The sequence below is a fragment of the Notechis scutatus genome, chromosome Z (genome assembly GCF_049901735.1).
Source record: "Notechis scutatus isolate UNSWTSFEM ecotype Mainland chromosome Z, rNotScu1.2, whole genome shotgun sequence".
NCBI lineage: Eukaryota > Metazoa > Chordata > Lepidosauria > Squamata > Elapidae > Notechis > Notechis scutatus.
This window is the reverse complement of record NC_142025.1, coordinates 124,029,859-124,057,730: the sequence shown is the minus strand read 5'-3', so window position 1 is coordinate 124,057,730 and position 27,872 is coordinate 124,029,859. Positions and strand designations below refer to the sequence as shown.

At 41.6% G+C, this 27,872-nt stretch overlaps 2 pseudogenes; one reads left to right on the top strand and one right to left on the bottom strand.

The window, feature by feature from the left end:
• Positions 1–27,872, bottom strand: part of LOC148129229 (vomeronasal type-2 receptor 26-like) — a 119,071-nt pseudogene that overhangs the window by 72,521 nt on the left and 18,678 nt on the right.
• The window catches only part of LOC113427822 (vomeronasal type-2 receptor 26-like), a 33,973-nt pseudogene that overhangs the window by 1,102 nt on the left and 4,999 nt on the right, over positions 1–27,872 (top strand).

Here is a 27,872-nt window from a genome sequence, read left to right as displayed (position 1 = left end):
TCCAACTCCGGTATTCTGTTTATTTTTTTTCAAAGAAGTGCTTCAGAATATAAGTGATTTCTTTATTTCTCTAATACTCATTAAAGCAGAAAGATAAGTCATTTTAGACATGGAGAAAAACATGAAACTATGTCTCAAAATGGTCAAAGAAATGTGTTAAGTTTGGAGAATAATGGAGACCAGACATCTGACCAGTGACTTCAACTCTTTAATAATAGTAAATAGAACAGAACAGAGCAAGGCTATGGGCAACAACAACCCTTTTATAGGGTTAGCTGCTACCTTATTAACCAATGACATGTGCAACAAGTTCAAACTTATAACCAATGAGAAGTGTCAAAATAGTGGCCAATCAGGGACTAGTTATGGACCAATCCCTAGTTGTTGTATAAGGACCAATCAGGTGTGCAGGTTTCCAAACCCTGATTTGCATTTATTCTAGTAACTTTTATTGATTCACAACACCCCTCCCCCTTGGGTTCCGTTTGAGGGGAGCTGTAATAAAATCCTCAAGATAGACAGGCCGTTTGGTCTGTCTGGATGATTTCCGTGGCTCCACCAGTTTTGGTCTAAGGTCCGGTTCTGGTGGAGCGTTTGGATGATCTTTATTAAAGTCTGTTTCGCTGCACGGTGATTCCGTGCTGTTTTCACTGTGGTTGTCTCCGCTACTCCGTGTTTCTTGGGTTTTTGCAGTTCGGTTTCCCCGTATTAAAATTCCTTGAAAAAGTCAATTCCTTCCCGCTTCAAGTTCCGGCGGTTGTTTCGCTGGGCGTAGGTTTCTGTTGGCCTGCTATTTGTCATATCAAAGTCAATTTCCTCGATATTTCCTCCCCTTGAGTTTGTGAACCCGGGGAGTCATGGGCGCTGGTGGTAATCTCGATCGGAGTTGGTCTATGTGGCGTTTCCACACCCTCCCATCGTCTGTTAGCAGGCGGTATGATCTAAGCCCGTAAGGTGGGTAACGGTTGTGGGTATCCATAACGGGTCGCCGGAAAAGTTTTGGCAAAGATTAAATCGCCTACCTTAAATTCCCGGCATTTGCTGCTGGAGCCAAAGGGCTTTTCCGGTGCGAATGCGGGATGGAGCCCGATCAGGTGCGATCGCAGTTTCCGCCCCATAAGAAGTTCAGCGGGTGTTTTGTTGGTCACGCTGTGGGGCGTGATGTGCTGCAACAAGAGAATTGATTGATTTTCTCGTCGATGTTGCCAAATTCCATTTTGTGAAGGGTCTTTTTACAAATTGTACCATGAGTTCTGCACGTCCATTCGCCGCAGGGTGCGCGGGTGAGGTTAGCGCATGGCGGATGCCCCGATCAGCAGATATTGTTCAAAGGGTAATGCAGTAAACTGTGGGCTGTTGTCCGAGACCAACACGTCCGAAGCCCGTGTGTGGCAAATAGTCTGTTTAATTTATTGATAACTGAGTCCGTTGTAGTTGTGTTCATTCGATGGATCTCGAGCCAATTTGAATAGGCGTCGACAGTAATAAGGAAAGTGTGTCCTTTGGTAGGTCCATAAAGTCAATATGAATACGGGACCAAGGTCCCTCGAGTTTCCCATTCAGTTGGGCTTGCTTTAGGCGGGCGTTGCTGACGTCCTGGCAACGTTGACAAGTAGACCCAGGCCTCGATTCTTTTGTCGATTCCGGCCACCAAGCGTAGCTGCATGCGAAGTGCTTTCATCCGCACGATACCTGGATGTCCTTCATGCAATACCGCCAAAACAGTTTGTTGCAATTTGCCAGGGATTACGACTCAATCGCCCCCACAAGATACAGCCTTTTGGGAAAACAGTTCGGTTTGGCGGGCTTTGAAGGCGCCCATTCCGGTGCTATTTGGTCTGTTGGCCACCCCCGTTCAACCCAGCGTAGGATGTGTTGCAGAACTGGGTCACATTTTGTTTCAAAGGCAATGTCTCTGGCGTCAATGGTGGTACATGTAGAGCTTCGATCTGTAGTGTTGAGATGGTTGGGGCTGGATCTACAACAGAGTCTGGGAGCGGCGTTCTGCTCAATGCATCAGCGTGGAGAATTGATTTCCCTGGGCGATGTTGCAAGGTGTAGTTGTAGGCCAAGAATTCAGACCAACGGGTCATTCTGGGGGACAATATATACGGGGTTGGTTTATTACCGCAATGATCCCCAGTAGTGGTTTATGATCAGTAATTATCGTAAATGCACGGCCATAAACATATTCATGAAATCTTTTAACTGTGGCCACAATAGCTAAGCTTCTTTGTCCAGCTGACTATAATTTCTTTCAGCTTTAGCTAAGGTTCGCATGAAAAACGCGATGGGGCTTCCGCTCCATTTAGTATACGTGCGCCAGAATTGCCCCAACCCCAAAGGTGATGCGTCACACGTGATAGTGAGCGGAAGAGTCTCGTTGTACTGCATAAGTACAGAATCAGAAGTTAGCAATTTCTTCACTTGTTGGAAAGCATATTGTTCCCGTTGTCCCCAAACCCACGTTGCTTTTTGTCTAATAGTCTATACAACGGTTCAGCTACCGTTGCTTTGTGGGGTAAAAAGACATTATAGAAATTGATAAGTCCAAGGAACGCCTGTAGGTCTGCCTTGTTCCTTGGAGTGGGGGCCCTTTCAATCGCCCTTAATTTGTCTTGATTGGGATGGATTCCTTGGCTGTCCAGGAGGTATCCCAAAATTCTACTTTTAAGGTACATAACTGGCATTTATCTTTTTCACTCTGAGGCCTGCATTTTGGAATCTTCGTAAAACCTCTCTGAGTCATTTTTCTAGAATGTCTTTGTTAGGGCGGCGATGAGTACATCGTCCGAAATATGGTACGACCCCTCTTATCCCTTGTAACAACCTTCCCATTAAGCTCTGAAAGATTTCGGGGCAACGCTTACCCCGAACTGGAGCAGTTGCATTTAAATGCGCCCCTATGCGTTATGATAGTTTGCGCCTCTGCCGTGGTTGGATCTACAGGCAATTGTTGATATGCCTGGGCTAGATCTAGTTTAGCGAAAACTTTCCGCCACCCAGGGACTGGAGCAAGTGTTGCACTACCGGCACTAGATATGCACTTTGCTGCAGTGCGTGGTTTAAGGTGGCCTGGTAGTCTCCGCAAATTCTTAGTGACCCATCAGGCTTGATATCGTCACTATAGGGGTTTCCCAGCGGGCGTGGTCGGTGGGCTCCAGCACGCCCTGCGCTATTAGCTTATCGAGTTGTTCGTCAATTTTAGGCTTCAAGGTGAACGGCACCCGGCGCGGCTTAAGGCGGATGGGTGCTACCTCAGGGTTCAAGTTAAATGAGATCGGGTCCCCTTGTACTTGCCTAGTCCGTTTGCAACGTCTTGGAATTCTTGCGAGTGCCTCCTCCCAATCGCTGCTCTCGGCCCGGTGGACTTGGCTACAGTGATTCCGGCGGTCTGAACCATTGAAGGCCTAAAGACTAGGCCTGTCGCGGTCCACAACAGTCAGTGGTGAGTGCGGCGGTGCGGTCCTTGAAAGAAACCTGGAATCTGGCGGGGACCCGGCGACGGGAGTCGGTTACCCTGATAGTCTTTGAGTATAACCCTTTGAGGGTTAAGGTCTTGGCGGCGAATCGTTGGAATGAGCTGTTGGAGCGTTTTCCACGACACCATCGAGAGGGAAGATCCGAGTCCACCTCCATCACACAAGGTTTGTTTTCGATGGCGAACTTTACTCGGATTTTCCCGGCATCAAGGGAAGTAGCGTGGCCTATGGTGATTGTTTGGTGGGTCTCTTCCCGTCTGGTTTCTTCACGCCTGGTGGAAGTGGTGGACGGTTTGTTTCTGTAAGTGGTTTCCCCATTGGTGGTTCAGTTTTCTCGGTGTGTGCGAAGAATCTGGAAGATTGGCATTCGGCCTGTCGGGGTTTGGAGTTTTGTTTGCTTCTGCAGACCTGCGATGTGACCTCGTTTCCGCAAATGCGGCAGAGTGCGTCGAGGAATTTGCAGCTGGATCGTGGGTGATTCGCCCCACATCCTGCACACGGTCAGGATAGAGGTTGTGTGAACTGGTCTCGCTCCGTTCGGAGTCGGTTGACCTCTTCCTCATCGCTTTGTGATGGGGATTCTAGGTCTTCGTGGTGAGTCGATACCGGTGTCTCTCTGGGCGGCGGTATCTTTGGTGAGTTGGCGTAGTGGTGCGTTGGTGCGGCGCATTCGGGCTGCCGACTTCTTTGTCGCCTCCGCTGCCGTGGCTTCTTTAAGGGCATTGGTGAGGCTGATGTCCCCTTTAGCCATAATTTTGCTCTGGATCGTGCCGTCTTCTAGGCCCAGAACCAGGCGGTCCCGGAGGGCTTCTTCTAAGTCGGGAGAATCATGCAGAGGCCTCAAGGTTGCGAAGTCCGCACGATGTAATTGGCAAGGCTTTACGCCTTTCCGTTGGTCCTTCTGGTAATATTCGTGTCTTCTGACTAAGGCTGGCAGCGGTGGGCGCGTAGTGAGCCCATAGCAAAGGCTCGAGGGCGTCCCAGTCCATCGCTTTTACTTCGGCTGGCTTGGCAGCGATTTTGCCATTTTAAGCGCAGTAGGCCCGCAGTGAGTTAGAAAGATAGCTCTTTTTTTGCCGGTTGTTGCATCTTTCAAATTGTTGGTCTCCAGAAACATCTGGAACCTATCCATGTACGATTCCCAGTCTTCGGTTTCTGGGTTGAATGGAGCGGGTGGTGCGGCACCGCTGGCCATGTTGCCGTTGATGATGCGTGTTCGACCACGTGCTCTGTAGGTTGCTCTGTAACTCAGTCAGCTCTTCGGTCTCCCCATCCCACCCTCGTCGCCAGTGTTAAGTTTGGAGAATAATGGAGACCAGACATCTGACCAGTGACTTCAACTCTTTAATAATAGTAAATAGAACAGAACAGAGCAAGGCTATGAGCAACAGCAACCCTTTTATAGGGTTAGATGCTACCTTATTAACCAATGACATGTGCAACAAGTTCAAACTTATAACCAATGAGAAGTGTCAAAATAGTGGCCAATCAGGGGCTAGTTATGGACCAATCCCTAGTTGTTGTATAAGGACCAATCAGGTGTGCAGGTTTCCAAACCCTGATTTGCATTTATGCTAGTAACTTTTATTGATTCACAACAAAATGGCAACTTCAAATCTCAACAAATAGATGCTCTGTCCTACATATTGGCAAAAAAAATCAGAAAATAAAATACAAGCTGAATCGTCAAGACCTTGTTGATGATCCGAGCTCTGTCAAGGACCTTGGAGTACTAATCTCTAATGATCTAAGTGCTAGAGCCCACTGTAACTACATAGCCAAAAAGGCATTAAGAGTTGTTAACCTAATCCTATATAGCTTTTTCTTTGGTAATATCACACTACTAACTAGAGCATACAAAGCATTTGCTAGACCAATACTCGAATACAGCTCATCAGTCTGGAACCCACATTATGTATCTGATATTAACACAGTTGAGAAAGTCCAGAAATATTTCACAAGAAGAGTTCTCCACTCCTCTACTCATTGTAGAATACCTTATGTCAGCAGACTTGAAATTCTGGACCTAGAAAACCTTGAATTACGCCGTCTTCGGTCTGACTTAAGCATGGTATATAAAATCATACATTGCAATGTCCTACCTGTCAATGAATACTTCAGCTTCAACCATAACAACACAAGAGCACACAAAAGATACAAACTCAAGGTTAACCTCACCAAACTTGATTGCAGGAAATACGACTTCAGCAACAGTGTGGTCAATGTCTGGAATACTCTACCCGACTCTGTGGTTTCTTCCCCAAACCCCAAAAACTTTAACCTTAGACTGTCTACTATTGACCTCACCCTTTTTTCTAAGAGGTCTGTAGGGGCGTGCATAAAGCGCACCAACATGCCTACCATCCCTGTCCTATTGTTTCTTTTATTTTTCTTATATATACCCATTTCATGTATTCATAACTATGTATACACTATTATCTTGTAAGCGATTGACAAATAAAAATAAATAAATAAAAATAAAAGCATATCCCTCTAAATTCAATCCTTGTCACATTCTAAGATTATTGAACTAAATGAAATTCTTCTTGCAGGCCCTTGCCTAAAAACTACCAGCATGTCCTGGCCTTCACTTTTGCCATTCAGGAGATCAATACGAATGAGAACTTGATACCCAACATCACCTTGGTCTCCAAGATATATGAGAATGGTTTTCAGGCAGTGAAAGCCTCTGAGAGCATTTTGTCTCTATTCTTTGTGGAAAGTCGCTGTCCCTTCAATTACAGGAAGGAAAGGGCCAAAACATCATGGGCATCATTGGAGATCTTCCTTCCCAGAACACCATCCAGATGGCCAACATTTTAAACGCCTACAAAATTCCACAGGTGGGTATCTGGGCTCACAAATTCACAAGAAGAAGGAAAGGGTGATAGTTTAAAAAAACTATCTGAGGACTAAAAGTAGGGGGAAGCCTTCAAAAACAGATAACATATTGGGGGACTCATTTTGGATAGTTTTTGTTTATTTATTTTGTCAGAGAAATGAAATGCATCAGTTACTGTGTAAGAAATGGTGTAGCTGACATTCTTTCTATCTTCATTCTTCTTATTCTCCTCTTTCACTTCCTCCTCCTTCTCTTTTATTACTTCAGGTGTCAAGAGAGACACAAAGTTCTCATTCTCGCTCTTCTGGCAACCTTGTTAATTGGTGTTTTTTTAATATAAATTTTATTTGGGTTTTCACACAAAAAAACATAATACAAATAAAACATCTTTTTTTGAGAGTAGCATGATCACGGGTTATCACTTCTTCATACAGACAAAAACTCAATTTCATGTTCATCTTTGTGTTCTATTCCATGTCTTATTGCTGTTTAACATTTTCTAAATATTTTTCCCTCCTTTGATTTTCTCAACTTTATTTTTAATTATCTCATATCTCAATTCCAATCATTATATTCATACTTTTGTCTGTCCTGTTTCAATTTCATATTATCTTTTCTCATTAAACAAATTTTTCCCCTGTACTTAATATTTGGAGTATGACACCTTTATATCTTTTGATTTTGTCCATTCAACTCTTATTTAAACTTCAATTTATACCTTTAAAATTATAACAATCAATCTAATACATAACTTCCAATCAAATTCTGCTTGGTACATTCTTAAAATATGCACTATATTCTTAAAAAATTATATACATCCGTAAATAAAACACTTATTCCATTCCAATTCAATTCTATCATTAATATTCATTAAAATCTTAACATCTTTTTCTTTTCAATTGAATATCATACTTCCTTGTGAACACTTATAGACTTTCCATAATTAATAGTTTTTTTCCATATTTCTCTTCATTTATAGTTTTATAAATCATTAATAATAATTTAAATGTTCCCATCCTTTCCTAATTTCATTCTCTCATTCACTTTCTTTCATTTATTTATTAACAAACATAACACTATATTACAATAAATATTTTATTCATCATTTTAGTCGTCATATTTTCTACAATTATTTCTATTTCTAATATAACAATACAATCTTATGTACCATTGCAGAATCCCTTTTTCAATTAACTTTTCACCCATTATCTCTATACAGGGTTATACTTTCAATCCTTATACCTTTTCCCTGTTTCTCTATATCTCGTTTCTGTCTTTTATAACTTTCTTTCCTTTCCTTCTTCCCCCTCTTCTTCTCCCTCCCCTTTTTACCCCCTTGTCTCTGTATTTCTAATTCTCTCTTCTGTAACCATCTCTTCTGTTTCTTTCTAATATTGTAATTATTTTTCAAACTATTCTCTTTTTTTGGATGTTTTTTCAAATCTTAAACTTTTCACTCTCTTCCCCCCCCTTTCCTCCCCCACATAAAATTACTTGATCATTAAAGATGGCTTCTCCTTTGTCCAGATCTTCTTGTTCTACAGCGTTTCTTGTTGTTTCTCATAGTTCCAGATCTCCATTTCTAAGAATTGAAATACGAAGCCAAAAGAACCTCTCCCTTCTTGTGCATCTTCTTTCTGCTTTTTAAGTTCCATTTTCAGTTCTTCTAAAAGTGATGCCATTTTAAACACTTTTAAACAAACACCCGATTGATTTTAGTCGTTTAAATGCAATAGCCAAAAATCCAAAAATCATCAAGTAATCCAAATAATCCAAAAGCTGTTTCTTCTTGCTTCTTTTTCCACTTTCTCTTCCTGGGGTTCTATTATTTTGTTACAAAGTTTCAGTAGGAATGTATCTTTTAGGAATCTTGTTAAGGTTTCACTGTAAATCCCTTTTAGTTCCAGGCAGTCTCCTCCGTTTTTCCAGATCCTGCCCTTTTATTCTTTTTCTCTCCTTTCCTGCTTTTAAAAGTTTTTAAATATCCAAAAATCTGTATTATCCCTTTGACATAATTTCTTATTTAAGTCTCTTAGTTGAATAAGTGCAAATAACAATGTTATTTTATAGTTTAAATTCCAGGGTACATTACATTGTTGCTTTTTCAGTTTAATCTGGTCAACCAAAACTTTCTCTTCTTATCTTCCTCCTGCACTTTCTTTTCTGGTCGAGTTCTTCTTTGATGGCAATAAAATCTTACATCTTGAGTATTTGGATTGTCATTAACAATCCATCAGTTTCTGCCCTACAGTTGCTGCCCTGCATATATGAAACAATCCTTTTAATTGCATTAAAACCCAGTTTTAAACTTTTTTTTTTATTTGTCAATTGCTTACAAGATAATGGTTATAAGTAAAAACATAGTTATGAATACATGGATACATATAAGAAAAATAAAAGAATAAGAGAAACAATAGGACAGGGATGGTAGGCACGTTGGTGCGCTTATGCACGCCCCCTACAGACCTCTTAGGAAAGGGGTGAGGTCAATAGTAGACAGTCTAAGGTTAAAGTTTTTGGGATTTGGGGAAAAAACCAGAGTCAGGTAGAGTACTCCAGACATTGTCCATTCTGTTGCTGAAGTCGTATTTCCTGCAATTAAGTTTGGTGCGATTAACTTTGAGTTTGTATCTATTGTTTGCTCTAGTGTTGTTATGGTTGAAGCTGAAGTATTCATTGACAGGCAGGACATTACAATGTATGATTTTATATACCATACTTAAATAGGACCGAAGGTGGCATAGTTCTAGGTTTTCTAGGTCTAGAATTTCGAGTCTGGTGGCATAAGGTATTCTGCAACAAGTAGAGGAGTGGAGAACTATAGTGAAATATTTCCGGACTTTCTCAACTGTGTTAATATCAGATATGTAATGTGGGTTCCAGACTGATGAGCTGTATTCACATATTAATCTAGCAAATGTTTTGTATGCTCTAGTTAGTAGTGTATTATTACCAGAGAAAAAGCTACATAAGATTAGGCTAACAACTTTTAATGCCTTTTTGGCTATGTAGTTACAGTGGGCTCTAGCACTTAGGTCATTTGAGATGAGAACTCCAAGATCCTTGACAGAGTTTGGATCATCAACAAGGTCTTGACTATTCAGCTTGCATTTTATTTTCTGATTTTTTTGGCCAATATGTAGGACAGAGCATTTATTTGTTGAGATTTGAAGTTGCCATTTGTTTGACCATTCTGATACATAGTCAAGGTCTTTTTGAAGGGTAGCAATATTGTCTGTGGTGTTGAATAGCTTTACATCATCAGTGAAGAGAACGCAGTTGCTCTTGATATGATCAGAGAGGTCATTTATGTAGAGTATGAAGAGAGTTGGTCCTAGAACACTGTCTTGGGGGACATCACCGTTGACAGGTACAGAATTTGATAGGACACTCCCAATTTTGACCATTTGTTGTCTGTTTGACAGGAATGCTTTTATCCAGTTATGCAGGTGTCCAGAGATACCATAAGATTTTAGTTTTAGGAGTAGTTTGTCATGTACCACTGAATCAAAGGTTTTTACTTTCCAAAATGTGATGCACAAATGCCCACCAAATCCTCAAGTCTGATTCAAACACTTCACCTCAGCTCCTCATTCCATTCCTTTCTCATTTCTAGACTATCTTAACTACTGAATTTTAAGTATCAAAGCTTTTTCTTCAAAGCTTCTTTCATTTTGGTTGCCACATCATAAAAAAGGTGTTGTGACTTGACAAAGCGTGCAGAGAACAGCAATCAAGATAATTAGGGGACTGCACACTAAAACATATGAAGAATAATTGCAGGAATTGGGAATATATACTTTAATAAAAAGAAGGAGCAGAGGTGACAGGAGCAGTGTTTCAATATCTCAGGGACTGTTACAAAGAAGAGGGAGTCAATTGATTCTGCAAAGCTCTGAAGGCAGGAAAAGAAGCAACGGATAGAAACTAATCAAGGAGAGAAGCAACCTAGAACAAAACAGAAATTCCTGACAGTTAGAACAATTAATCAGCAGAATGGCTTGCCTCCAGTAATTTTGAATGTTCCAACATTGGAAGATGTTAAGAAGAGATTGGACTACCGTAACTTGTCTGAAATGGCATAAGGTTTCCTGCTTGAGCAACAGTTGGACTAAGGGTTAGATCTCAAAGGTCCCTTCCAACTCCGTTATTCTGTTTATTTTTTTTCAAAGAAGTGCTTCCGAATATAAGTTCTTTCTTTATTTCTCTAACACTCATTAAAGCAGAGATAAGTCATTTTAGACATGGAGAAAAACATTATGAAATACATGTATCTAAATCCAATCCTTGTCACATTCTAAGATTATAGAACTAAATGAAATTCTTCTTGCAGGCCTTTGCCTAAAAACTTACAGCATGTCCTGGCCTTCAGTTTTGCCATTCAGGAGATCAACATGAATGAGAACTTGTTACCCAACATCACCTTGGTCCCCAAGATATATGAGAATGGTTTTCAGGCAGTGAAAGCCTCTGACAGCATTTTGTCTCTATTCTTTGTGGAAAGTCACTGTCCCCTCAATTACAGGAAGGAAAAGAGCCAAAACATCATGGGCATCATTGGTGATCTTCCTTCCCAGAACACCATCCAGATGGCCAACATCTTAAATGCCTACAAAATTCCACAGGTAGGTATCTGATCTCACAAATGCACAAGAAAAAGGAAAGGGTGATAGTTTAAAAAAAACTATCTGAGGACTAAAAGTAGGAGGAAGCCTTCAGATAACATATTGGGGGACTTGTTTTGGGTAGTTTTTATTTATTTATTTTGTCAGAGAAATGCAATGCATCAATTACTATGTAAGAAATGGTGTAGCTGTCATTCTTTCTATCTTCATTCTTCTTATTCTCCTCTTCCTCTACCTCCTCCTTCTCTTTTATCACTTCAGGTGTCAAGAGAGACATTCTCGCTCTTCTGGAAACCTTAGTCATTGTTAATTGTTATTGTAGTAGTATGCCTGATGTTGTCTCTCCATCTTCTGGGTGTGCCTCATGTTATTTGACTTTCTCTTCTTTTTGTTCATGCCACAACAATTGTAAATATATTTATCAGTAAAGTAATAGATGCGTTAACCTTATATTATAAAATGCAAGATGAAAGTTGTTTGAGTATCACTATGGGTAATTAATATTCTCCAATCCTTAATCCTCCTCTCTTGTTACTCATTCCTATCTGCTGTCTATTTCTACGTAGCAAAATCAAAGATGGAGATGACTCTGTCTAAAAAGTGATGAATGGAATACTATTGATGGTCTGGTTGCAAAACCTCTCAGGAAAGACTTGTTGATCCTCAGATTTAGTATTTGTCTCTCCCATCAGGACTTTTTATGGAAATAAGGTCAAAAAGAAATGTGCTTACTTCCTCCTTTTTGACGTTTGCAAAAACAGTACCTAGTCTAAAAACACATCATTATTATTCCCATTCTGCAGCTCAGTTATGGCACTTTTGACCTTGCATTGAGTGATAAACAGCAGTTTCCTTCTTTCTTCTGGATGACTCCAAATGAAAACCTCCAATATGCTGGGATTATTCAGATTTTGAAATATTTTGGATGGAATTGGATTGATTTGCTCATCCCAGAAGATGCCACTGGAGAGAGATTTCTCAGAATTCTAAGACCAAAATTCACCCAGAGTGATATTTGCATTTCTTTAATTCAATTTGTTCCCAGAGTGACCAATTATGACACCAGTACTTTACGAAAGAATAATCTAAATAAAATAGGACTTTCCCTGTGGTATAGTAAAACCAATGTAATACTGGTTTATGGGGACATGCAATCTATCGAAGGGATACAAATAATTCTTGAATGCTATTAAATTAGTAACAGGATCATAAGTGCTCTCTGGGATGTCACTTCTGTCTTTGAGCCACAGAAATTCACCACATTGTCCTTCAATGGGAGCTTGTCTTTTGCCTTACACACAAATAGAGTACCAGGCTTTCAAAAGTTCCTTAAGAATCTAAACCCATATCAGTCTAAAGTGTATTTTCTACCTATATTCTGGAGTGCTGCATTTATCTGTTCATTTCCAACGTACAATATATATGCACCAGGCAAAGGAAATTGCACAGGGAAAGAGAATCTGGAGAGTCTCCCTGGAACTATTGTTGAAATGGAGATGTCTGGCCAGAGCTACAGTATTTACAATGCTGTCTATGCTCTAGCACATGGTCTCCATGCTATGTATTCATCCAGATCCAGGCAGAAGGCAACAAGCAATGGAGAAAAGTGGAATTTGCTGAAAGTCCAACCTTGGCAGGTGAGTTATGATTCCTTCTAATTTAATGGGAATGTAGCCATAATAATACTGTTATTTCAATTTTTACAAAACTTACTAACAGTATATTTTAACAAATGAAGGCGAATATATAGGATCACGAGGAGAGATTGAATTTGGGTAGGTCAATGGAACCAGAGATTTACTCTTTGGAGGTTTCAGATTCATGCTGGAGCCCATCTTCAGGGAATTTCTCTCTACTGAAATGTGTGATTTGGGCTGTTATGTGAGTTGTGTTTATGTGGCTCTGTTGGCTGATTGGTGTGTCAATGGCTGGCAATTGGCTGTCATTTCCTTGTGCTACCAAGCCCTTCGCTCCTAAGCCTTTGATTATGTGATGGTAATTCAGCATTCCTATTAACTGACAAGAGGCCTGTTTCCCAGGCTTTTATCATTTCCCTGGCTATTTTTCTACCTGCATGGCCAATGATTTTGGATGCTACAAAATTAAATGTGTTAAGTTTGGAGAATAATGGAGACCAGACATCTGATCAGTGACTTCAACTCTTTAATAACAGTAGATAGAACAGAACAGAGCAAGGCTATGGGCAGCAGTAACCCTTTTATAGGGTTGGCTGCTACCCTATTAGCCAATAATAAGTGCAACAAGTTCAACTAATAACCAATAAGAAGTGTCCTAATATTGGCAAATCAGGGGTTTGTTATGGACCAATCCTTGTTCATTGTTTAAGGACCAATCAAGTGTGCAGGCTTTCAAAACCTGCTTTGCATTTGGGCTTAGTTGCTTTTATTGATTCACAACACCCCTCCCCCTTGGGTTCCGTTTGAGGGGAGCTGTAACAAAATCTTCAAGATAGACAGGCCGTTTGGTCTGTCTGGATGATTTCCATGGCTCCACCGGGTTTGGCCTAAAGTCTGGTTCCGGTGGAGCGTTTGGATGATCTCTATTAAGTTCCGTTCCGCTGCACGGTGATTCCGTGCTGCTTTCGTTGTGGTTGTCTCCGCCAATCAATGTTTCTTCGGGGTTTCACAGTTCAGTTTCCCCCGTGTTCATGTCCCCTGGAAAAGTCAACTCCCTCCCGCTTCAATTCCCGGTACTTCGCTGGGCCGTAGGGTTTCCGTTGGCCTGCTATCTGTCATATCGAAGTCAATTTCCTCGATATTTCCTCCCCCCTCAGTTGGTGAACCCGGGGAGCCATGGGTGCTGGGTGGTAATCTCGAACGGAATTGGTCTATGTGACGTTTCCACACCCTCCCATCATCTGTTAGCAGGCGGTAAGATCTAGGCCCTGTGAGGTGGGTGACGTTGCGGGTATCCATAAAGGGTCGCTGGAGAAGTTTTTGGCAAAGATTAAATCGCCTACCTTAAATTCCCGGCATTTGCTGCTGGAGCCAAAAGGCTTTTCGGGTGCGTATGCGGGGTGGAGCCGGTCGAGGTGCGATCGTAGTTTCCGCCCCATAAGAAGTTCGGCGGGCATTTTGTTGGTAATGCTGTGGGGCGTGATGTGCTGCAACAATAAAATTCGATTGATTTTCTCCTCGATGTTTCCGAATTCCATTTCGTGGAGGGTCTTTTTACAAACTGTACCATGCGCTCTGCACGTCCGTTCGCGCAGGGTGCGTGGCGAGGTTAGCGCATGGCGGATGCCCGGTCAGCAAGATATTGTTCAAATGGTAATGCTGTGAACTGTGGGCCGTTATCCGAGACGAGAACATCCGGAAAAACATGTGTGGCAAATAACCTGTTTAATTTGTTGATAACTGAGTCCGTTGTAGTTGTGTTCATTCGATGGATCTCGAGCCAATTTGAATAGGCATCGACTGTAATAAGGAAAGTGTGCCCTTTGTAGGTCCCGCAAAGTCAATATGAATACGGGACCATGGTCCCCTCGGAGTTTCCCATTCGGTTGGGCTTGCTTTAGGTGGGCGTTGCTGACGTCCTGGCAACGCTTGACAAGTAGCGACCCAGGCCTCGATTCTTTTGTCGATTCCCGGCCACCAGGCGTAGCTCCGTGCGAGTGCTTTCATCCGCACGATGCCCGGATGTCCGTCGTGCAATACCGCTAAAACAGTTTGTTGCAGTTTGCCCGGGATTACGACTCTATCGCCCCACAAGATGCAGCCCTTTTGGGAAAACAGTTCGGTTTGGCGGGCTTTGAAAGGCGCCCATTCAGGTGATAGTTGTTCTGTTGGCCAACCACGTTCAACCCAGCGTAGGATGTGTTGCAGGACCGGATCTCGTTTTGTCTCGAGGGCAATGTCTCTCGCCGTCTATGGCGGCGCGTGTAGAGTCTCAATTTGCAGCGTTGTGATGGTTGGGGCTGGATCTTCAACCGATTCTGGGAGCGGTGTTCTGCTCAATGCATCAGCGTGGAGAATTGATTTCCCGGTGGTGTTGCAAGGTGTAGTTGTACGCCACCAAGAATTCAGACCAGCGGGTCATTCTGGGGACAATATATACGGGGTTGGTTTATTACCCGCAATAATCCCCAGTAGTGGTTTATGATCAGTAATTATTGTAAACGCACGCCCATACACATATTCATGAAATCGTTTAAGTGCAGCCACAATAGCTAAAGCTTTATCCAGCTGACTATAATTTCTTTCAGCTTTAGCTAAAGTTCGTGAAAAAACGCGACGGGAGCTTCTGCTCCGTTCGGTAATATGTGGCCAGGATTGCTCCAACCCCAAAAGGTGAGGTGTCACAAGTAATAGTTAACGGCAGAGTCTCATTGTACTGCATAAGTACAGAATCAGAAGTTAGCAATTTCTTTACTTGTTGGAAAGCGTATTGTTCACGTTGTCCCCAAACCCACGTTGCTTTTTTGTCTAAGAGTCTATGTAATGGTTCAGCTACCGTTGCTTTATTGGGTAAAAAGACGTTATAAAAATTGATAAGTCGGGGACTTCCGGTTTGTCGGCTTCGCTAGCGGCAGGGATTTGCGAAGCTGCGCGATCCCTGCCGCGCTAGCCGCTTCTGGGGCTCCGACCCAGATGGGTACGAGCTAGGCTGCCCTGCAGGGGCAGCTGAAGGTTGGGGGATCCGGAGAAGGGTGTGGGGTGTTGCAGACCCCCTCCCGGCCGGCAGAACCCCCTTTTCCCAGGACGGTGCAGCGGCGGTCCGTAATGGCCGCCACAAAGAAGCTGGCAGCCGGGTAAGAATGCGCAGGAGGAAGTGGAGAAAGTGCTTGAGAGGAGAAAGTTTTTCTTGGCTCCTAGGACTCTAAGACATATTTAATAAAATTCCTGAAAAGTATGACTTTCTGAATAATACCTGCCAGAAGAGGAAAAAGCGGCTGCTTGAAGGTGCTGAAAGGATAGCTTTCCCTCTTTTCCTACGGAATAAATAATTGGATGTTAAGAAACCTATTTTTTTAGGTGAAAATTGGTTTTAAGCGATGAGTGGGAAGAGAGAGGATTAAAAAGAAAATATTTGTATGTTAAGACTTTGTTGGAGCAGATGCCTTAAGGATTTGAAGACTAGAAGATATTGCAATAAGATTTTAAACAGATTTGGACTTTCTTTCTTTTTGATTGATATTACCCCAGAAGGAGAAAGTGAGAACTCTGCCTTGGTTTGGACTGACTGATAACTTTGGGACTGTTTTATTTTTTTTATTTTCTTTTGAATATTCTGGTTGTTGTAAGAAGAAAGAAGGGGAAAAGAAAAGAAAGGATTTATAATGGCTCTTTCTGTTGAGGAACTAAGAAAAGAATATGAACAAGCAAAAAAATGGTAAAGATGGTGTGGAAGAAGCTTTCCTTTTTTTTAGAAATGGCGCTTACTAACTATCAACAAACATTACAACAGATGAAGACAGCAGAGGAACAAGAAAGAAAGGAAGGAGCCATCTTTAATGAATCTCAGAATTTGATCAAGAAAGAAGGAAGAGAGAAAAGAAGAAAACTAAAGGACTTAAGATCTAAAAAAACATTTAAGAAAGGGAAAAATAAAGTGCAAAACCAATATGATGATAGTAAACAAAAGGGAAAAGGAATACGACAGAGAAGGGAAGCCGGTAAGGCAGAGGTTAGAAGAAGGGGGGGTAGAAAGGTTTGTTGGGAGAAGAAAGAAAGGGAAAAGGTGGAGAAAAGCTACAATGTTTTGAAATTAAATGGAAAAAAGAAATTTTTTATGGACAATGGATAAAGTATAATTTTTTTTAAAAAAAAGATTTTGCAAGGTACATAAGATGAGATGGTAGTATTGTAATGGTTTAAGAGTTGATAAGAGATTAAAATGTTAAAATGTTTAAAAATGATTGGCTTTAAAATTTAATAATAGGGAGGTTTAGAATACTGTTTTAATTAAAGAGTTTAATAAGATTATGGTATTGATGTTATTATAAAATTTTTATTATAGTATCTTTTTTTAATATTTGGATTTATTGTCTAATTATGTACTTAATTATTTTGGATGTATTAGTTAGATAGAATGTACCAAGCAAAATCGGATTGGGTATTGGATATTATTTTAAAGATTAATTTGACTAACTTAGGGGAGATAGAAAGGCATCATACTCTGATTAATGATTTCAGGAGAAACTTATTTTCTTCTTTTTATGAGGAATGAGACAAAGGGATGATAAAAAATGGACAAAAGATACAAATATAATGATTCAAACTAAGATGATTAATTAAGATAGAATTAAGAAGGGTGAAATATGTGGAGAAGTTAATATAGAAGGCTTAGAATGGTAAATAAAATAAGTAATGATATGTAAGATGAGCATGAATATAATTGAAGTCCATGAAGAGAGAGACACCTGGGTCCAAGTTACTTTCCAAAAGATTTTTTTTTTATGTTTTGTGTGTTGTGTGTATATGTTTTTTCTGGGGGAGAATTAGTAAAAACTTGTAGAAATATAGAATGAGAATAATGGTAATTAAGTCAGAAAGAAATAGATGAAATAATAACAATGATATTGAATAAGAGTAAAGAGAAGTAAAGAGAAATTGAATAAGAGGTTTTGGTATGTTGTATGGAAACGGTTTAAAACAGAATCATAATTTATCTGACTTGTTAAATTTACAATGAAAAAAAGGTTTAAACATGTAATGAATAATGATAATTTGTGTGTTTTTAAAAATTAATAAAACTTGTTTAAAAAAAAAAAAATTGATAAGTCCAAGGAACGCCTGTAGATCTGCCTTGTTCCTTGGAGTGGGGGCTTCTTAATTGCCTTTAATTTGTCCTCAGTGGGATGGATTCCTTGACTGTCCAGGAGGTATCTTAAAAACTCCACCCTTTCGGTACATAACTGGCATTTATTTTTTTTAACTTTGAGGCCATGCGTTTTGGAACCTTTGTAAGACCACTCGAGTCGCTTTTTCTAGAATGTCTCTGTTAATGTTTCTTCGGGTTTCACAGTTCAGTTTCCCCGTGTTCATGTCCCCTGGAAAGTCAACTCCTCCCGCTTCAATTCCCGGTACTTCGCTGGGCCGTAGGGTTTCCGTTGGCCTGCTATCTGTCATATCGAAGTCAATTTCCTCGATATTTCCTCCCCCTCAGTTGGTGAACCCGGGAGCCATGGGTGCTGGGTGGTAATCTCGAACGGAATTGGTCTATGTGACGTTCCACACCCTCCCATCATCTGTTAGCAGGCGGTAAGATCTAGGCCCTGAGGTGGGTGACGGTTGCGGGTATCCATAAAGGGTCGCTGGAGAAGTTTTTGGCAAAGATTAAATCGCCTACCTTAAATTCCCGGCATTTGCTGCTGGAGCCAAAAGGCTTTTCGGGTGCGTATGCGGGTGGAGCCGGTCGAGGTGCGATCGTAGTTTCCGCCCCATAAGAAGTTCGGCGGGCATTTTGTTGGTAATGCTGTGGGGCGTGATGTGCTGCAACAATAAAATTCGATTGATTTTCTCCTCGATGTTTCCGAATTCCATTTCGTGGAGGGTCTTTTTACAAACTGTACCATGCGCTCTGCACGTCCGTTCGGCGCAGGGTGCGGTGGGCGAGGTTAGCGCATGGCGGATGCCCCGGTCAGCAAGATATTGTTCAAATGGTAATGCTGTGAACTGTGGGCCGTTATCCGAGACGAGAACATCCGGAAAAACATGTGTGGCAAATAACCTGTTTAATTTGTTGATAACTGAGTCCGTTGTAGTTGTGTTCATTCGATGGATCTCGAGCCAATTTGAATAGGCATCGACTGTAATAAGGAAAGTGTGCCCTTTGTAGGTCCCGCAAAGTCAATATGAATACGGGACCATGGTCCCCTCGGAGTTTCCCATTCGGTTGGGCTTGCTTTAGGTGGGGCGTTGCTGACGTCCTGGCAACGTTGACAAGTAGCGACCCAGGCCTCGATTCTTTTGTCGATTCCCGGCCACCAGGCGTAGCTCCGTGCGAGTGCTTTCATCCGCACGATGCCCGGATGTCCGTCGTGCAATACCGCTAAAACAGTTTGTTGCAGTTTGCCCGGATTACGACTCTATCGCCCCACAAGATGCAGCCCTTTTGGGAAAACAGTTCGGTTTGGCGGGCTTTGAAAGGCGCCCATTCAGGTGATAGTTGTTCTGTTGGCCAACCACGTTCAACCCAGCGTAGGATGTGTTGCAGGACCGGATCTCGTTTTGTCTCGAGGGCAATGTCTCTCGCCGTCTATGGCGGCGCGTGTAGAGTCTCAATTTGCAGCGTTGTGATGGTTGGGGCTGGATCTTCAACCGATTCTGGGAGCGGTGTTCTGCTCAATGCATCAGCGTGGAGAATTGATTTCCCGGGTGGTGTTGCAAGGTGTGGTTATGTACGCCACCAAGAATTCAGACCAGCGGGTCATTCTGGGGGACAATATATACGGGGTTGGTTTATTACCCGCAATAATCCCCAGTAGTGGTTTATGATCAGTAATTATTGTAAACGCACGCCCATACACATATTCATGAAATCGTTTAAGTGCAGCCACAATAGCTAAAGCTTCTTTATCCAGCTGACTATAATTTCTTTCAGCTTTAGCTAAAGTTCGTGAAAAACGCGACGGGAGCTTCTGCTCCGTTCGGTAATATGTGGGCCAGGATTGCTCCAACCCCAAAAGGTGAGGTGTCACAAGTAATAGTTAACGGCAGAGTCTCATTGTACTGCATAAGTACAGAATCAGAGTTAGCAATTTCTTTACTTGTTGGAAAGCGTATTGTTCACGTTGTCCCCAAACCCACGTTGCTTTTTTGTCTAAGAGTCTATGTAATGGTTCAGCTACCGTTGCTTTATTGGGTAAAAAGACGTTATAAAAATTGATAAGTCGGGGACTTCCGGTTTGTCGGCTTCGCTAGCGGCAGGGATTTGCGAAGCTGCGCGATCCCTGCCGCGCTAGCCGCTTCTGGGCTCCGACCCAGATGGGTACGAGCTAGGCTGCCCTGCAGGGGCAGCTGAAGGTTGGGGGATCCGGAGAAGGGTGTGGGGTGTTGCAGACCCCTCCCGGCCGGCAGAACCCCCTTTTCCCAGGACGGTGCAGCGGCGGTCCGTAATGGCCGCCACAAAGAAGCTGGCAGCCGGGTAAGAATGCGCAGGAGGAAGTGGAGAAAGTGCTTGAGAGGAGAAAGTTTTTCTTGGCTCCTAGGACTCTAAGACATATTTAATAAAATTCCTGAAAAGTATGACTTTCTGAATAATACCTGCCAGAAGAGGAAAAAGCGGCTGCTTGAAGGTGCTGAAAGGATAGCTTTCCCTCTTTTCCTACGGAATAAATAATTGGATGTTAAGAAACCTATTTTTTTAGGTGAAAATTGGTTTTAAGCGATGAGTGGGAAGAGAGAGGATTAAAAAGAAAATATTTGTATGTTAAGACTTTGTTGGAGCAGATGCCTTAAGGATTTGAAGACTAGAAGATATTGCAATAAGATTTTAAACAGATTTGGACTTTCTTTCTTTTTGATTGATATTACCCCAGAAGGAGAAAGTGAGAACTCTGCCTTGGTTTGGACTGACTGATAACTTTGGGACTGTTTTATTTTTTTTATTTTCTTTTGAATATTCTGGTTGTTGTAAGAAGAAAGAAGGGAAAAGAAAGAAAGGATTTATAATGGCTCTTTCTGTTGAGGAACTAAGAAAAGAATATGAACAAGCAAAAAAATGGTAAAGATGGTGTGGAAGAAGCTTTCCTTTTTTTTAGAAATGGCGCTTACTAACTATCAACAAACATTACAACAGATGAAGACAGCAGAGGAACAAGAAAGAAAGGAAGGAGCCATCTTTAATGAATCTCAGAATTTGATCAAGAAAGAAGGAAGAGAGAAAAGAAGAAAACTAAAGGACTTAAGATCTAAAAAACATTTAAGAAAGGGAAAAATAAAGTGCAAAACCAATATGATGATAGTAAACAAAAGGGAAAAGGAATACGACAGAGAAGGGAAGCCGGTAAGGCAGAGGTTAGAAGAAGGGGGGTAGAAAGGTTTGTTGGGAGAAGAAAGAAAGGGAAAAGGTGGAGAAAAGCTACAATGTTTTGAAATTAAATGGAAAAAAGAAATTTTTATGGACAATGGATAAAGTATAATTTTTTTTTAAAAAAAAGATTTTGCAAGGTACATAAGATGAGATGGTAGTATTGTAATGGTTTAAGAGTTGATAAGAGATTAAAATGTTAAAATGTTTAAAAATGATTGGCTTTAAAATTTAATAATAGGGAGGTTTAGAATACTGTTTTAATTAAAGAGTTTAATAAGATTATGGTATTGATGTTATTATAAAATTTTTATTATAGTATCTTTTTTTAATATTTGGATTTATTGTCTAATTATGTACTTAATTATTTTGGATGTATTAGTTAGATAGAATGTACCAAGCAAAATCGGATTGGGTATTGGATATTATTTTAAAGATTAATTTGACTAACTTAGGGGGAGATAGAAAGGCATCATACTCTGATTAATGATTTCAGGAGAAACTTATTTTCTTCTTTTTTATGAGGAATGAGACAAAGGGATGATAAAAAATGGACAAAAGATACAAATATAATGATTCAAACTAAGATGATTAATTAAGATAGAATTAAGAAGGGTGAAATATGTGGAGAAGTTAATATAGAAGGCTTAGAATGGTAAATAAAATAAGTAATGATATGTAAGATGAGCATGAATATAATTGAAGTCCATGAAGAGAGAGACACCTGGGTCCAAGTTACTTTCCAAAAAGATTTTTTTTTATGTTTTGTGTGTTGTGTGTATATGTTTTTTCTGGGGGGGAGAATTAGTAAAAACTTGTAGAAATATAGAATGAGAATAATGGTAATTAAGTCAGAAAGAAATAGATGAAATAATAACAATGATATTGAATAAGAGTAAAGAGAAGTAAAGAGAAATTGAATAAGAGGTTTTGGTATGTTGTATGGAAACGGTTTAAAACAGAATCATAATTTATCTGACTTGTTAAATTTACAATGAAAAAAGGTTTAAACATGTAATGAATAATGATAATTTGTGTGTTTTTAAAAATTAATAAAACTTGTTTAAAAAAAAAAAATTGATAAGTCCAAGGAACGCCTGTAGATCTGCCTTGTTCCTTGGAGTGGGGGCCTTCTTAATTGCCTTTAATTTGTCCTCAGTGGGATGGATTCCTTGACTGTCCAGGAGGTATCTTAAAAACTCCACCCTTTCGGTACATAACTGGCATTTATTTTTTTTAACTTTGAGGCCTGCGTTTTGGAACCTTTGTAAGACCACTCGGAGTCGCTTTTTCTAGAATGTCTCTGTTAGGGCGGCGATGAGTACATCGTCGAAATACGGTATGACCCCTCTTATTCCTTGTAACAGCCTTTCCATTAAGCTCTGAAAGATTCCTGGAGCGACGCTCACCCGAACTGGAGTCGGTTGCATTTAAATGCGCCCCTATGCGTGATTACGAGTTTGCGCCTCTGCGGTGGCCGGATCTACAGGCAATTGTTGATATGCCTGCGCTAGGTCTAATTTAGCAAAAACTTTCCCGCCGCCCAGGAATGGAGCAGGTGTTGCACTACCGGCACTGGATACGCACTTTGCTGAAGTGCATGGTTTAGGGTGGCCCGGTACTCTCCAAATTCTCAGTGACCCATCAGGCTTGATAGGCGTCACTATTGGGGTTTCCCACCGGGCGTGGTCGGTGGGTTCCAGCACGCCCTGTTCTATTAGCTTATCGAGTTGTTCATCGATTTTAGGTTTCAGGGCGAACGGCACCCGACGCGGCTTAAGGCGGATGGGTGCTACCTCAGGGTTCAAGTTAAATGAGATCGGGTCCCCTTGTACTTGCCTAGTCCATTCGCGAAACGTCTTGGAATTCTTGCACGAGGGCTTCCTCCCAATCGTTGCTCTCGGCACGGTGGACTCCAGCTACAGTGATTCCAAGCGGTCGAAACCATTGCAGGCCTAAAAGACTAGGCCGGTCACGGTCCACGACAGTCAGTGGCAGTGCGACGGTGTGGTCCTTGAAAGAGACCTGAATCGGCGGGACCCGACAACGGGAATTCGGTTACCCTGGTAATCTTTGAGTATAACCCTTTGAGGGTTGAGGTCTTGGCGGCGAATCATCGGAATGAGCTGTTGAAGCGTCTTCCAGGACACCATCGAGAGAGATGATCCTGAGTCCACCTCCATTACACAAGGTTTGTTTTCGATAGCGACCTTTACTCTGATTTTCCCGGCATCAAGGGATGTAGCGTGGCCTATGGTAATTGTCTGGTGGGTCTCTTCCGCCTGGTTTCTTCCCGCCTGGTGGAAGTGGTGGACGGTTTGTTTCTGTAGGAGTGGCTTCCCCATTGGTGATTCAGTTTGTTTCGGGGTGTGCCGAAAAATTCTGAAGACTGGCATTCGCCTGTCGGGGTTTGGAGTTGGAGTTTTGTTTGCTTCTGCAAACCTTTGCGATGTGACCTCTTTTCCTGCAAACGCGGCAGAGTGCGTCGAGGAATTTGCAGCTGGATCGTGGTGATTCGCTCCACATCCTGCACAAGGTCGAGATGAGTGTTGTGTGAACTGGTCTCGTTCCGTTCGGAGTCGGTTGACCTCTTCCTCATCGCTTTCTGATGGGGATTCTAGGTCTTCATGGTGAGTCGATACCGGTGTCTCTCTGAGCAAGGCGAGGTATCTTTGGCGAGTTGACGTGGCGGTGCGCTGGTGCGGCGCATTCAGGCTGCCGACTTTTTGGTCGCCTCCGCTGCAGTGGCTTTTTAAGGGCATCGGTGAGGCTGATGTCCCCCTTAGCCATGATTTTTCTCTGGATCGTGCCGTCTTCTAGGCCCAGAACTAGGCGGTCTCGGAGGGCTTCTTCTAAGTTAGAGAATCCGCAGAGGCCTCCAAGGTTGCGGAGGTCTGCGACGTAGTTGGCAAGGCTTTCGCCTTTCCGTTGGTCCTTCTGGTAATATTCGTGTCTTCTGACTAAGGTTGGCACGGTGGCGCGTAGTGGCCCGTAGCAAAGGCTCGAGGACGTCCCAGTCCATCGCTTTTACTTCGGCTGGCTTGGCAAGTGATTTTGCCATTTTAAACACGGTAGGCCCGCAGTGGGTTAGAAATATAGCTCTTTTTGCTGGTTGTTGCGTCTTTCAAATTGTTGGTCTCCAGAAACATCTGGAACCTATCCATGTACGATTCCCAGTCTTCGGTTTCTGGGTCAAATGGAGCGGGTGGTACGGCACCGCTGGCCATGTTGCCGTTGATAGTGCGTGTTCGACCACGTGCTCTGTTGGTTGCTCTGTAGATCAGTCAGCTCTTCGGTCTCCGTATCCCACCTTCGTCGCCAGTGTTAAGTTTGGAGAATAATGGAGACCAGACATCTGACCAGTGACTTCAACTCTTTAATAACAGTAGATAGAACAGAACAGAGCAAGGCTATGGGCAGCAGTAACCCTTTTATAGGGTTGGCTGCTACCCTATTAGCCAATAATAAGTGCAACAAGTTCAACTAATAACCAATAAGAAGTGTCCTAATATTGGCAAATCAGGGGTTTGTTATGGACCAATCCTTGTTCGTTGTTTAAGGACCAATCAAGTGTGCAGGCTTTCAAAACCTGCTTTGCATTTGGGCTTAGTTACTTTTATTGATTTACAACAAAATGTGTGTCCTTGTTCACTGCAATGTGAGGCTACCAGATGAGGTCTCCTCATCTGACTGCTTGCTTGTGTTCTTGTAATCTGGTAGCTAGGTTCCTCTCCATTTTTCCCACATAGTCATGGGGCAATCCAGGCAGGGATCCAGTAGATTAATAAAAAGAATGCAATAAGGTTTGCCTGGCATGATCTGTTTTTCACAAACCCATGTTGGCTTTTGGTTATGACTCTTTTGACTTTAGGTGTTCACAGATTCATTCCTTGACCATCTTTTCCAGAATCTTTCCTGGTCAGGTTGTTAGATCTGTAGTGTCCTAGATTAATCTTTTCCCTTTTTTGAAGATGGGAACTACATCACCTCTTTGCCAGTCCTCTGGTAGTTCTCTGGTGCTCCAGGATCTTTGAAAGATATAGTTCATTGGTCCTGAGATCACGTCTGCCAGTATCTTCAGAACCTTTGGGTGTAATCCATCTGGTCCTGGTGATTGAAACTTGTCTAGGGTGGACAAGTATTCTCTTACCATTTTCTTATCTATTTTAAGTTGTGTTCCTAATCTGTTTTTCACAGTTCTGTTTTTTATAGGTTGAGCTGTTTTTCCTCTTCCACAGAGATAGATGCAAAAAAATAATAATGAATTAAGCATTTCTTCTTTCTCCCTATTGCTCATCACCATCTTGCCATTTTCTCCCATTGGTGGACCAATTGTTTCCTTGACTTTTTCTGTTTTTTACATGTTAATTGAAGATGTTTTTTCACAAGACATAGTTTATTTGGAGCCTTAGGTTCCCTTATTTCATTTTTCCAGACTCGGGCAGTTTGCTGATATTCTGCCTTAATTGGGTTCCCCTCTTTCCAACTTTTTATACTTGTTCTTTTGTCTTTCAAATTTGTAATTTTTAGTTGTTTAAAGGCTTGGTGGAAACCTCTGAAAGTACTTATTCCTGTGACAATTTAGATTTTTATTTACAGAAATTATGTTAGATATATGGAAGTAAATTTTTCCCAGTGGCCTTCTGTTTCCTTTGCAATCTTCAATCCAAAAAAACCTCTCAAATCGAGTAGAGGACTTCCATTTTTGCAGCATTTTGTAGTTGAGTAGCAAAAGAAAAAATTCAATAAAGTAGAGAGAAGTAAGAATTTTGCAAAATAATAAAAATAATCAATGAAATTGGGGGCAGAAGTAGGATACAGTGGCAATAATTGCCTTCTCTAAGGTATGTTTGATGTAAGCATTTTCTGTCCCATGCCTGAAAAAAAAGCTGATTTAATCTACCAAGGTCATAACAGAACTTCTTAATCATGTTTTCTGGAACAGAACTCCAATAAATATGTTTTGTTGTGATATCCATTATATATAACAGACTGCCAAAAAGAAGAGTGTGTCAATCCAATCTCCAAAGCACCTGAAGGCAGAACAAGAAGCAATGGATAGAAACCAATCAAGGATAAAACCAACGTGAGAACGAAGGAGAAATTTCTTGACAGTTAGAACATTTAATCAGTGGAATGACTTGCTTCAAGAAGTTGTGGCTCCTCCAACACTGGAGGTTTTACAGGAAGAGATTGGATGGCCATTTATCTGAATTGGTTTCCGCTTGAGCAGGAGATTGGACTAGAAGACCTCCAAGGTCCCTTCCAACTCTGTTATTCTATTCTTCTGTTATATTACTTAACAATAATTATTATTCCTCATGAAATTCATATATGCAATATATCTAACAAAATCTCTATTAATAATACTTAAACATAAAATGTGAATGTAGTCCAGCAAAATAAAATTATGCCTTTGGAACATAAAAACAAATACTATTAACTCAAAAGTTTGGATGTTCATTATAAATTAGTTGAGCACCATTTGGTAAACTACAGCATGGAACTGTACATTCTATTGACAGCTATTGACACCGATTTCTCACTTGACTCTCTTATCTTTTAGCTTCGGAGGTTATTTCTGAAAAACCTCCATTTCAACAATTGGCAAGGCTTTCGCCTTTCCGTTGGTCCTTCTGGTAATATTCGTGTCTTCTGACTAAGGTTGGCACGGTGGCGCGTAGTGGGCCCGTAGCAAAGGCTCGAGGACGTCCCAGTCCATCGCTTTTACTTGCTGGCTTGGCAAGTGATTTTGCCATTTTAAACACGGTAGGCCCGCAGTGGGTTAGAAATATAGCTCTTTTTTGCTGGTTGTTGCGTCTTTCAAATTGTTGGTCTCCAGAAACATCTGGAACCTATCCATGTACGATTCCCAGTCTTCGGTTTCTGGGTCAAATGGAGCGGGTGGTACGGCACCGCTGGCCATGTTGCCGTTGATAGTGCGTGTTCGACCACGTGCTCTGTTGGTTGCTCTGTAGATCAGTCAGCTCTTCGGTCTCCGTATCCCACCTTCGTCGCCAGTGTTAAGTTTGGAGAATAATGGAGACCAGACATCTGACCAGTGACTTCAACTCTTTAATAACAGTAGATAGAACAGAACAGAGCAAGGCTATGGGCAGCAGTAACCCTTTTATAGGGTTGGCTGCTACCCTATTAGCCAATAATAAGTGCAACAAGTTCAACTAATAACCAATAAGAAGTGTCCTAATATTGGCAAATCAGGGGTTTGTTATGGACCAATCCTTGTTCGTTGTTTAAGGACCAATCAAGTGTGCAGGCTTTCAAAACCTGCTTTGCATTTGGGCTTAGTTACTTTTATTGATTTACAACAAAATGTGTGTCCTTGTTCACTGCAATGTGAGGCTACCAGATGAGGTCTCCTCATCTGACTGCTTGCTTGTGTTCTTGTAATCTGGTAGCTAGGTTCCTCTCCATTTTTCCCACATAGTCATGGGGCAATCCAGGCAGGGATCCAGTAGATTAATAAAAGAATGCAATAAGGTTTGCCTGGCATGATCTGTTTTTCACAAACCCATGTTGGCTTTTGGTTATGACTCTTTTGACTTTAGGTGTTCACAGATTCATTCCTTGACCATCTTTTCCAGAATCTTTCCTGGTCAGGTTGTTAGATCTGTAGTGTCCTAGATTAATCTTTTCCCCCTTTTTTGAAGATGGGAACTACATCACCTCTTTGCCAGTCCTCTGGTAGTTCTCTGGTGCTCCAGGATCTTTGAAAGATATAGTTCATTGGTCCTGAGATCACGTCTGCCAGTATCTTCAGAACCTTTGGGTGTAATCCATCTGGTCCTGGTGATTGAAACTTGTCTAGGGTGGACAAGTATTCTCTTACCATTTTCTTATCTATTTTAAGTTGTGTTCCTAATCTGTTTTTCACAGTTCTGTTTTTTATAGGTTGAGCTGTTTTTCCCT